At 48.0% G+C, this 10,409-nt stretch overlaps 1 protein-coding gene across 2 annotated transcripts in view; it reads left to right on the top strand.

Moving 5' to 3' along the window:
* The window catches only part of BACH1 (BTB domain and CNC homolog 1), a 46,375-nt gene continuing 36,774 nt past the window's right edge, over positions 809–10,409 (top strand). The window contains exon 1 of one of the 2 annotated variants that reach the window (XM_018049134.1): positions 809–886. The gene's annotated coding sequence lies outside the window, so the exon portion shown is untranslated. Of the gene's footprint in view, positions 965–10,409 lie in introns of both variants that reach the window. The other variant, XM_018049175.1, reaches the window with a different exon arrangement.

Below are 10,409 nucleotides of genomic sequence, written 5' to 3'. Positions count from 1 at the left end.
CACTAGAACACTGAACCCGGTTCCAACTTTACTGGCAGCCACGGCATAAAGGGGACACCTGCTAGCCGACGCTGTTGTTTTCACTGTCAGACACCAGGGCTGCCAGATGCTTTCTACAAAATCTTGGGTGCACTTGATGCATCTTTATCAGCAAGCTCAAATACCTGCGAACCTGGGCGCCCCGCCACGCTCAGGAGAAGGCAGAGGAGCGTGCTGCCAGCAGCTACCTCTGATGGGGTCTGGTCTGGGGAGAGGGACCTGGGCCGGCGCTAGTCTTCTCCTCCTGGTGTCCGCTGGCACTCGACTCCGGGTGTCCAGGCAACACTTCGAGAGAGCAGGCCATCAGGCTTTTCCTTTCCTCTTGAAGCAGGGAAGGAGGAGATGATGGTCCTCAGGTGGTTTTTTTTTTTTTTTTTTTTCAGACAGCGGGCTATGCCTGCAAAGGGGCGACGCCCTCGGAGGTTTCAAAGACACCATCGCCTGCACTATCCTGCCATGCCCGGTACCCGCGTATGGTCCCTCCCTGCATCCCCGTCCGGTGGGCTTCGGGCTGCAGGGAGCAAGCTGCAGGGACCCGCAAAGCCGGATTCCCGGCCAGCGTGGGGGGCGGGCTTTTCGGGAGGGCGGGGTTTAGGCGCGCCAGAGCGGGAGGGGCGGGGCTTCGCGAGGTTGGCCTACAGGGCGGGACCTCGTGAAGCGTCTGGGCGGGGCTTCGGCCCCGGGAGGGGGCGGGGCGGTGGCGGCAGCGGCTTCGGAGCGAAGGGAGGGGTGGGGCGCGGAGGGGGCGGCCGGCCGCGGGGAGGGAGTGAGTCACCTGATCGCTGCCCGCGCGGCCGGTCGGGCTTGCTGGCCGCCGTCAGTCGGGCCGCGCCGCGCCTCGGCTGTGGTGAGTGGCTCGCCCGTCCTGAGCGCCCTTCGCCCGGAGGGTTCGGCGCGGCGGTGGCGCGGTCCGGGCCGTCGGCCGGTGAGGGGCGATCTTCGAGCGGGTCCGGAGGAGGCGGCGGAGGGGAGGACGCGGGGCGGCGGCCCTCTGGGTCTGGGCGGCGGGCGCGGGGGGCCTCTGAGCCGGGCCCGCGCGGGGCAGCTCGGGCTCGGGTTCCTGGAAGGGGCCGCGTCCGCCGGAAGGGGCGAGCGGCCCGGCGCGCCGCCGCCAGCGCCGCTGTTTACGGGCCGGCTCTGTACTTTACCCGGCGCCGCGGGGCTGGGGGGGGCCCTCCGCCGCTTCCCGGGCGCACCCCACCCCCGCCCCGATGCCGCGCGCGGTGCACCCGGCTGTGACACCTCAGCAGCGCCCGCCCCGGCTCCGTATTGTTCTCCGCCCACCCTCGGCGGCCGCGGCCCGCGAGCTGTCGGCCTCCCTTCTTCGCAGCCTGGTCGGGGGTAGCCGGGGAGTGTAGGTGGCGCGTATGATCGCGGACTCAGAAAGGCCGAGTCGGTGGCTGGAGCACAACCACCACCTTGCGGGGCTGGCTGGGTTTAGCCAAGACTGGTTTAGGGGGCAGCCCCTGGGGATCCCAAGACCCCCTCCTCACCCACCCCCCACCCTCTTTGTTGGGAGTTTTGCCCAGCAGGCTGTAATCAAAGGCTCCCACAGTCGGGTGAGAGTGGGTGTTGCTCGTAGAGACGCCAGCTTTGTGCGTGTTTCAGGCGAGTGCCGTCGCTCGCGCGTCCTTGCGCGGCAGTTTTGTGTCATTGAGTAGAATCATGCAGAAAGGCTTTTGTGCAAAGTGAGGGTTGGGTTCGGGCTGATTCCGAGGTACAGCGTAGTAGTAGTCATTGTGGAAGAAACTGCGTGTGGGAGAGCAGGGGGAAACAAGATGCGAGGTCAGGCTCGGCGGAACAAAGGCTGTTTTGTAGGGACGCCTTGTCTTTTGGGGAGAAATCTGTCAGTATCGGGTGTGGAGGGCTAGATCTTGGGTTCCTGTGTTTTGACAATCCTTATAGCCCGGAGGGGTTTGCCTGTCCGGCGGCAGTTCCGAATAGTGAAGGGGTGGAAACAGCCGGGCGTGCGAGTGACGGAGCGCGATTGAGCGCTTCACATGGTCAAGCAGAGAAGTGGGAAGAGGCCGGCTGGCTTCTTCCTGGTCTTGGGTAGTGGTGCAAGGGCTGGCTGGACTGGAAAAGGCTTCCTACTTCAGCCTTTGGAGTAAAGAAAGATGTTAGTCGTTCAGTCGTGTCTAACTCTCTTGTACCCCGTGGTCTGTAGCCCGCCAGACTCCTCTGTCCGTGGAATTCTCCAGGCAAGAATACTGGAGTGGGTTGCCATTCCCTTCTCCAGGGGAATCTTCCCCATCCAGGGATCGAACCTTGGTCTCCCACTTTACAGGCAGATTCTTTACCATCTGAACCACTAGGGAAGCCTGGGGGCGGGGCGGGTGGGGGAAACACCTGGTGAGTCAGCTTGCAGTAGGACGGCCTTGGTTTAGGTGATAGCCTGGCATCGTGTGTGATTCTTCTTGTTTAACCTATAGCCGTGTCAAGTGCTTTACTATTGTTCAGTTTGTTGGTTGGCTCGCAAGGTAGATGACTCCTTAAAAAGAAAGTTGGGCTGCTGAGTCATTCGCCCCAGCCTGAGAGGTAATTAGGAACAGCTGGTGCCGGTGCGCTCATCACATGCCTCCACTATAAAAGGCCAAGGAGCACTCCAGAAGGGTTGCCTCAGAGGCCTGAAGCTGGGGTTGTGTGTGTGTGGATGCAGGTAATCAGTGGGTGAGGTGCCAGCACTCTTAGGAAGCGGCCAAGTAATGCTGAGGTGGTGTTTAAACACAGAGCAGCCTCGTGACCTACTGCCTGAGAAGTTTGTGCCAGTGAGAGCTAAAACAGAGGAAGAAATGTGCAGCTAGGAGTCACCTCCTAACAGTACTGTAACAGAAATATTCATTTCTCTTACTGCACTCAGGGTTTTTTGTTTGTTTGTTTCCCTGTGGTTTTGCTGTTGTGTGGTGTATACATCTCAGAAAATGCGCTTAATCTGTTCTTCATGAAGATTTCGGTAGGAGAATGCCAAAGGAGCCTGCCTCCTGGTTTTTTGTGGACCCTGGCTTTTCAGGCACACAGTAGTAGTTTCTGGTGGCGGAGAGGAGGACGCGGGTGGAATTAACAGGTCTCTTTGGGTCAAGTCTAGAAAGCGCTGACTGATGGAAGGCAAACCATATGGCTGTCTGTCTTATTGTCTTAAGAGTGATGACGCTGGTGTCTTTCCAAGTTGGATCATTACTTATTGGTTTAAAAACGAGCCCAGGACCCAAGCATACAGTCCCTATTGTCTACAAAGTTTAGGGATGGGAAATGTGAACTGGGAGCAGCTGGCCTTTATCTGTGGTCACAAGAATGAATCTTTTTTCTTTTTGATAGGCTTTTATTTAAGATATTTTGTAGTAGAAAATGGTGCTTTATGTTTGCAACTAGAAGAGATTAGAAATCATGAATTTTTTAGGGATTTGGGCTAAGGTGGGTGCCAGATGATTCATTTGGAAGAAAATAATAAGCCCTTGGATTTTTTTAAACATCACTTCTATAAAATAAGAAAGACATTAATTTTCAAGGTACAGACTAACAGTAGTACATGCATGTTTTATAACGTAGATTTTTTTGCATGCCCCCCTCACCCCGTTGGGAACATAAAGAGTTTGTTAACCACTGTTCATAGTACTCTTTCAACAACTAGGGTGTTGTTTTTTTTTTAAACTTGTGATTTCCTCTTAAAAGCTATCATTCTTTCAGATGTTCTTAATTTTTATTTCACATGTATTTTTTTTTTCTAATCCTGTATATTAACGATTTAGAAGCTTGAGGGTACATTTCATCATTACACTGTTGATGTTGAGAATGGAAAGAACAAAAAGTGCAGAGTTGCCCTTTACCTGTGATACCATGTATTTTGAATTCAGAGGCAAGTCAGGAGGTTGGCTTGTTTCGTGGGTAGGATCTGAAGTGTAGTGATGAGTGAAAGAGTATAATGGGACCACTGGAAAATAATCTGCACACTGGGGTATAATTTGCCTGTAACATATTCTTTGAAAAATTACTTTGTGCTGTTACTCCTCAAAGTCTGCATTTTTAGGGGGCCAAGTTTACAAGGGGCCCCTTTAACAAGGGTTAAGGAGACTACGTATTGAGCAGATCACTTGGAAAGTGGCATTTCTCCCCTTAGGAGAATGTGATTTACTCAGAAAGTCAGCCTTCTAGGCATGCTGGGGGATGGTGAGTATTTACCATTCAGTTAAAATCTTGCAGGCCATATGCCTTTTGCGCTCCTGTACTGTGAGAAATGATGTTGAAAACCCCTTTAAATGGTCAGTTGTCAGATTCTCGTCACAGTGCTGATCCTCTCCAAGACTTAGGTTTAAGGAATCATCTCTTCCTTCCAGCTTTCTGACCAGTGTTCTGTTAACGGTAGAATCGTCCTATCCCTAAACTCAACTTCCTGAGGCTTCCAGGTAGGAGACGTAAGAGACGCAGGTTTGATCCCTGGGTTGGGAAGATTTCCTGGAGAAGGGAATGGCAACCCGCTCCAGTATTCTTGCCTAGAGAATCTGCATGGACAGAAGAGCTGTACAGTCCGTGGGTCACAAAGAGTTGGACATGACTTAGTACACGCATGCACACACTGCTAAATGGTGTATTTTATACGGTGGAATGGATGACCTATGAAACTGTTAAAAAAAAATATGCCAAATAAGGTAATCTGCCCAAGCCCAAGGTATGGGTAATTTGAGCACTAATTGCCAGAATCTAGGCCCCTTGGAGAAAGCAAACATTTCATGACTGCAGATAAAATAGAGCTGTACACCCACCGTGAAACCTGGGCTTCTGGCTGCCGTAGTATTGACAGAACTGAAGTGGTGGGTCTGATCACTGTACAGTTGACAGAGAAGCAGTAAGCAGAGTTACTGAAAGTGAGTCACCTGAAGCCAGACTGCTGAAGGTCAAGTTCTTGCTCCGTTACTTACCTGCCATGAAGCCTCAGACAGGTTACTTCACTTAGTCGTGTCTTCTTTTCTCATCTGTAAAATGGGATGATGATAATATAATCTGCGTCATAGAGGTGGTTGCAGATTAAGTACATTAATATGTGTTAAGTGGTTAGAACAGCGCTGGCTCCACGGTAAACATCAATATGGTTGGTTGTTATTGTCTGTTCTTTAGTTCATTGAAGTACTTGGTTACAGTCCCATCTTGCTGCCTCCTTGAGCTGCTTTCAACCATTGATCAGAGGAGAGATTGAAGAGAAGCGCGTGGGTGTGCCGCGCATGGCTGCTACTGGGAAAACAAGTGAACATCCTGACAAATCGCTAGCAGCATCTCAGAGACCACTTCTGAGGCAAAGAACGCAGGACATGGCTTTTTATTAAAGGGATCAGCTGATTAAACAGTCTCAGCCAAATGTTGTAGAGGCAGTTATAACAGTTAATTGGAATTGGCTTTTTAATAAATGAAAACACCTGCCATCCTGCATCTAATTTATTTATTCCTCCCTTTATGGTTGAGGACGCTGTGGTCCGGCAGGTTAGTAACCTATCTGGTCTCTTCCTGCTTATTAACATCAAGACAGAACTGATTTATTAATATCGATTCTCATTTACGGCTTGTATGTCGTGAATATTTGCAATGTAAATTTACCTGCCAATTACATCTAGGTGGTGTACTTTTTAAAAAATGACGTCCCTGTATTAATATAGAAAGGTATCGATGATGAACAGGGGATGTATTTAGCACATAGCTTCTTGCATCTGTTAGTAGTTCAGAAAGGTCATGTCAAAGGTTTTGACCATCCTTTTGACTAGAATGTGTCAGTTTCTTACTGATAATGATATATGTCTTCTGTTTTATCTCCATGGAATATTGAATGTGGTTTGGCTGTGTGTGTTCAGTAAACTGTCAGATGCTGCATTGGTGGTATAATGTGGATTCATTTTAGTTCTGTGCTTTGGAAATTGGGGATTTTCGAAAGAGTGAGAGAGAAAACAGTGTTTGCTGCACTCTTAAGTTACTCGAAATGTGTACCAAATTAAAACTCTCGATCATTGAGAATTCTGCTTTCTGTTTCCATCATGGGCGTGAGGATTGAGGAAGCAGCTGGATTTAAATCATTCTTTTAGTTCATCTCCTAAGATAGAAAAAAAATTTATCTTGTGACTTCTTTGTCCTTGTAATTGACTTAGGATTAGATTGGGCAAAATATAATTTGGGTTGTCTGGCTACTATTCTCCTTTAATATGATCACCCCTCTAGAACCGATTCTTTGTCTTATTGAGGATCAGGGCCAGTTTAGAGAATATTAATAGCATCATAAAAATTGTCCCCAAGCAAATGTAAGGAACAAAGACAGAGTGGCTGCCAGGATCTTGGTTGTTAACGACTGTCCTAGAAGCACAGTGGGCATGCCGTGGAGTCAGCGGGCTGCTGGCTCCTTTCTCAGTACTGACACCATTTAGAGAATGTTACCTCCATGCAGCTGAAGCTCTGTGCAACTCGGCCTTTTGAAAAATAAACGTAAGTCATTTTCTTAATAGCGTAGGAAACTTAGTAATCAAAGGATATTTTTGTAAGGAAATAACAGTCCCCCAGGTACTATCTGGTAAAGTCATTTTTACTTTGTCATTTCTTAGATTGGATCTTAGTCATCGTGGTCAGCTGCACTCCATTTCCCCATCCCCCGTTAAAGTCAAATTATATTAAAAAGCGCTTTATATCCTGGGGTCATTTTTTCCATTTGTTTGTAGCCTGGACATTGGTAATATCCCACCTCTAAGGATATAGACTAACCATGGTATGCGTATAGGGAATGCCTTGCCTTCTCCTTCTGCCTCCCTCTTCCCCTACACACACACTGATCTCTCTCTTTACTGACTGGTCAGCCTCTAGGATTCCCAAGGGAGATGTTTTTGCCTAAGGAGGTGACCTCCTAGGACCCTGTTGGAATGGTACGACCCGTCCACTTCACTTCCTACTTGCTGCTATCTTCATATCCTTAATACCTTATTCTCCTCAAAAGTGTGCCAATGTCTTTTGGAAGTCAGTTAAATCAGTGAGGAGACGTACTTGTCCTTCAGAGAGTTTGCTGTAAAATGGGCAGCTGCAAAAGACTTATTAGTCTTTCAATGAATTGATTAGGTTTCAATGATTAGGTTGTCTTTTTGGAGTAAGTGGGGTTTGGTAAGATCAGTAATTTCATTAGATCAGTAATCACTGATTTCATTAGTATTTTGCGCTGAACTGTTTTATAAACTGTGGTTGTCAGATCTTGGCCCAAGACACTTTTCATTTTCAAAGAATCTTGTTGTTCAGTCTCAGTTATGTCCAGCTCTTTGTGACCCCATGGACTGCAGCACATCAGGCTTCCCTGTCCTTCACCATCTCCTGGAGCTTGCTTAAACCCATGTCCATTGAGTTGGTGATGCCATTCAACCATCTCATCCTCTGTTGTCCCCTTCTCCTTTTGCCTTCAGTCTTGCCCAGCATCAGAGTCTTTTCCAATGAGTTGGCTTTTCACATAAGGTGGCCAAAGTATTGGAGCTTCAGCACCAGCCCCTCCAATGAGTATTCAGGATTGATTTCCTTTAGGACTGAGTGATTTGATCTCCTTGCAGTCCAAGGGTCTGTCAAGAGTCTTCTCCAGTACCACAGTTCAAAAGCATCAATTGTTCGGTGCTCAGCCTTCTTTATGGTCCAGCTCTCACATCCGTACATGACTACTGGAAAAATAATCTAGTGTCTCTTTATTTACTGTTTTTCTGAGGAGTGTTCCCAGCATGGCCCAGGACTCTCCTCCAGATAGGATTTATTACTAAAATTAGAAAGGGAAGTAAAAAAGACATTGCCCTTTTAATCAGTTCTTTCACATTCGGAAGTGACTTTTGAAGTAGAAAAGCATTTTTGCTTAACTGAGTAGAGTTCTTTGCTTACATCCCTTTATTCCTAGTTGTCATACCAAAGGAAGTGCTGGGTAGGGCTGAATCTGGAACTGCCACCAACTTTGCCTGCTTCGTTGTCTCTTGGACTGTTGCAAGTACAGTTTAAGCTCTAAATGTATTTCTTTGGTTTGTGTGTGTGTGTGTGTGTGTGTGTGTGTGTGTGTGTGTGTGCGCGCGCGCACGTGCATGCTTGGCCTTTGAGGTGTGCCGGTTGTCACTGGTCAGATTTGTTGCCAGCTCCAGGCCCCGGGAGGGCTGGGATGCCCCTTCCTCCCTGGCGCAGGTTGGCAGCAGTGCTGACCGGTGGCAGAGTCGCCCAGATCCTGGCACACCTTCTCGCCATTGGTTCTGAGCTACCGGTGTGGAAACGCCCTCCCCTCTGCTACTGAGTTAACTCTGACCAGCCCTCTGATTCCTGGAGAGTAAAGAATTGTGTCTTCAGCTTTCAAGGCACTGTGCTCTCTTGCCTTCCTGAGCACTTGTCCTTCTTTCCAGCTTAACACACACAAAGGCATATTCTGGTGTGTGTAGATCGTAGGGTTGCTACACTCATTTCAACATTCGGGATATGCCTGTTTGTTAGGCATTGGATTTCCATTTCATTAATGAAACAAATATTTGTGCTTTATATGCCAGGAACTTTTCTGGATATTGGCAGTGTTTTCAGAGATTATAATCTGCAGGGCAGACCATTACTGTAGCGTGTGTTCATTGCCAAAATAGCAACGTGTCAAATGTGCCTTGAAAACGTAGGATAGAAGAAGCTTAAGTTTTGGGAAATTAAAAAAGCCTGGGAATGTCAATGATGAGTGCATAGTTTAGTGGAGGAAACAGCTTGTTTTGACAGCTTTTTTGAGAAGAGTAGAGAAGAGAATGGTTTTAGTAGGGGGAGGTTGGGTCAGAAAGATGTGTCTGTGTGTATATGTTTTTAAAAGTAAGGTCAGTGAGAAAAAGTTGAAAATGCAGGATATGTGTTTATTTTGCCCACGGCTAGTTCCTCTTATGGTTGCAAGATGACTGCCACAAGTTCAAGTGTACAAGTAAGTATGACTAAGTTTCTTGGAAGAAGACTTTTTTTTTCCTGTGATGTCTCTCTATCAGTGATAAAAGCCTTTCCCGAAGACTTCATAGTAGATGCTACCCCAGCTTCTCCTCCGTTGAGTCAGCATTGCATAAGTTTACGTCTAAACCAGTCAGTGTCAAGGAAAGGAGGACCACGGTGACTGGCTGGAATGGATTGTGATTCTTCTTAGGCTGGGACTAGGGTTTGCTACCTCCAGAAACTCATGGCCTCAGGTGGAGTAGACTTGTAGGCACAATCAGGATTTGGTTAGAAAATGAGGGGGGCAAATGATAGCTGGATGGCCCAAAAGGGTCGTGCTTGCCTGCTGCTTATACCAACCCTACAGGCAGACGGGTACTTTTTTTTTTTAATTGGAGTATATTTGCTTTACAATTTTAGTATATTTCTGCTGGACAGCAAAGTGAATCAGCTGTATGTACACATATATCCTTAACCACTTAAGCCTCCCCCCTCCCCCAAGCCCCACCAGTCCACTCCTCTAGGTCATCGAAGAGCACTGAGCTGAGCTCCCTATGTTACACAGCAGCCTCCCACTAGCTATCTGTTTCACACATGGTAGCATATAGATGTCATTGCTACCCTGTAGACACATACTTCTGAGTAGAGAGAATATGTGGTTGTCTGGATTTGAGGTTTTAGGTGACTTCCCCCCCCCCCCTTATTTTCTACTGTGATCAAGTATTATTTTTACAGTCAGATCACATAAATGTTTTACTTTAACGTGATTTAAAAGTTGTGAAAATTTGCCCATTCTACCCCCAAAATTAGGTGTAGAAGGAATATATTTCTTTCGTTCGTCTGAACAGTTCTGCAGTTCTCTGTGATCCTCCTCCTGCTTGCAGGGAAAGGAGAAGACATAACTGTGTCTTGTAGCTTCTGATCGTATCTAACCCAAGAGGAACCACTCTCTCTTGGCCTCTGTAGGGCACGCCCACCTGTGATGTCTGTGGCTCTCGTGATGGTGAGGCTAGTCTGGCTTGGGGTAGTTGGTTCATTGCCTGGATCGGCCAGGACCCTTTGGAACCCACGTCCGTGAATCTGGGATACAAACAGATGCGTCAGTCCCTCTTTACACACTCATTCTTCTCGCAGGGAAAGCTGTCCTGTGGTTAGCTTATTTGCCATACCTGTCAGACGTCAAAAATAATTCCACTGCAGTTTTGCAGTGTTTCTGTTACACTCTAAGTTCGTAGCACTCTGATATGTGTTCAGAGGACTTTGTTTCATTCTTGTTCCTTCTTCTCAGTCCCAGTTTTTGGTGCTTTGTTTGGGCTTCCCTGGTGGCTCAGATGGTAAAGAATCCGTCTGCAATGTGGGAGACCTGGGTTTGATCCCTGCGTTGGGAAGATCCCCTGGAGGAGGGCATGGCAACCCACTCCAGTACTCTTGCCTGGAGAATCCCCATGGGC

The sequence above is a fragment of the Capra hircus genome, chromosome 1, assembly GCF_001704415.2.
Source record: "Capra hircus breed San Clemente chromosome 1, ASM170441v1, whole genome shotgun sequence".
Lineage (NCBI taxonomy): Eukaryota > Metazoa > Chordata > Mammalia > Artiodactyla > Bovidae > Capra > Capra hircus.
Note: the sequence above shows the minus strand (reverse complement) of the source record. Positions and strands in the feature narration are given on the sequence as shown.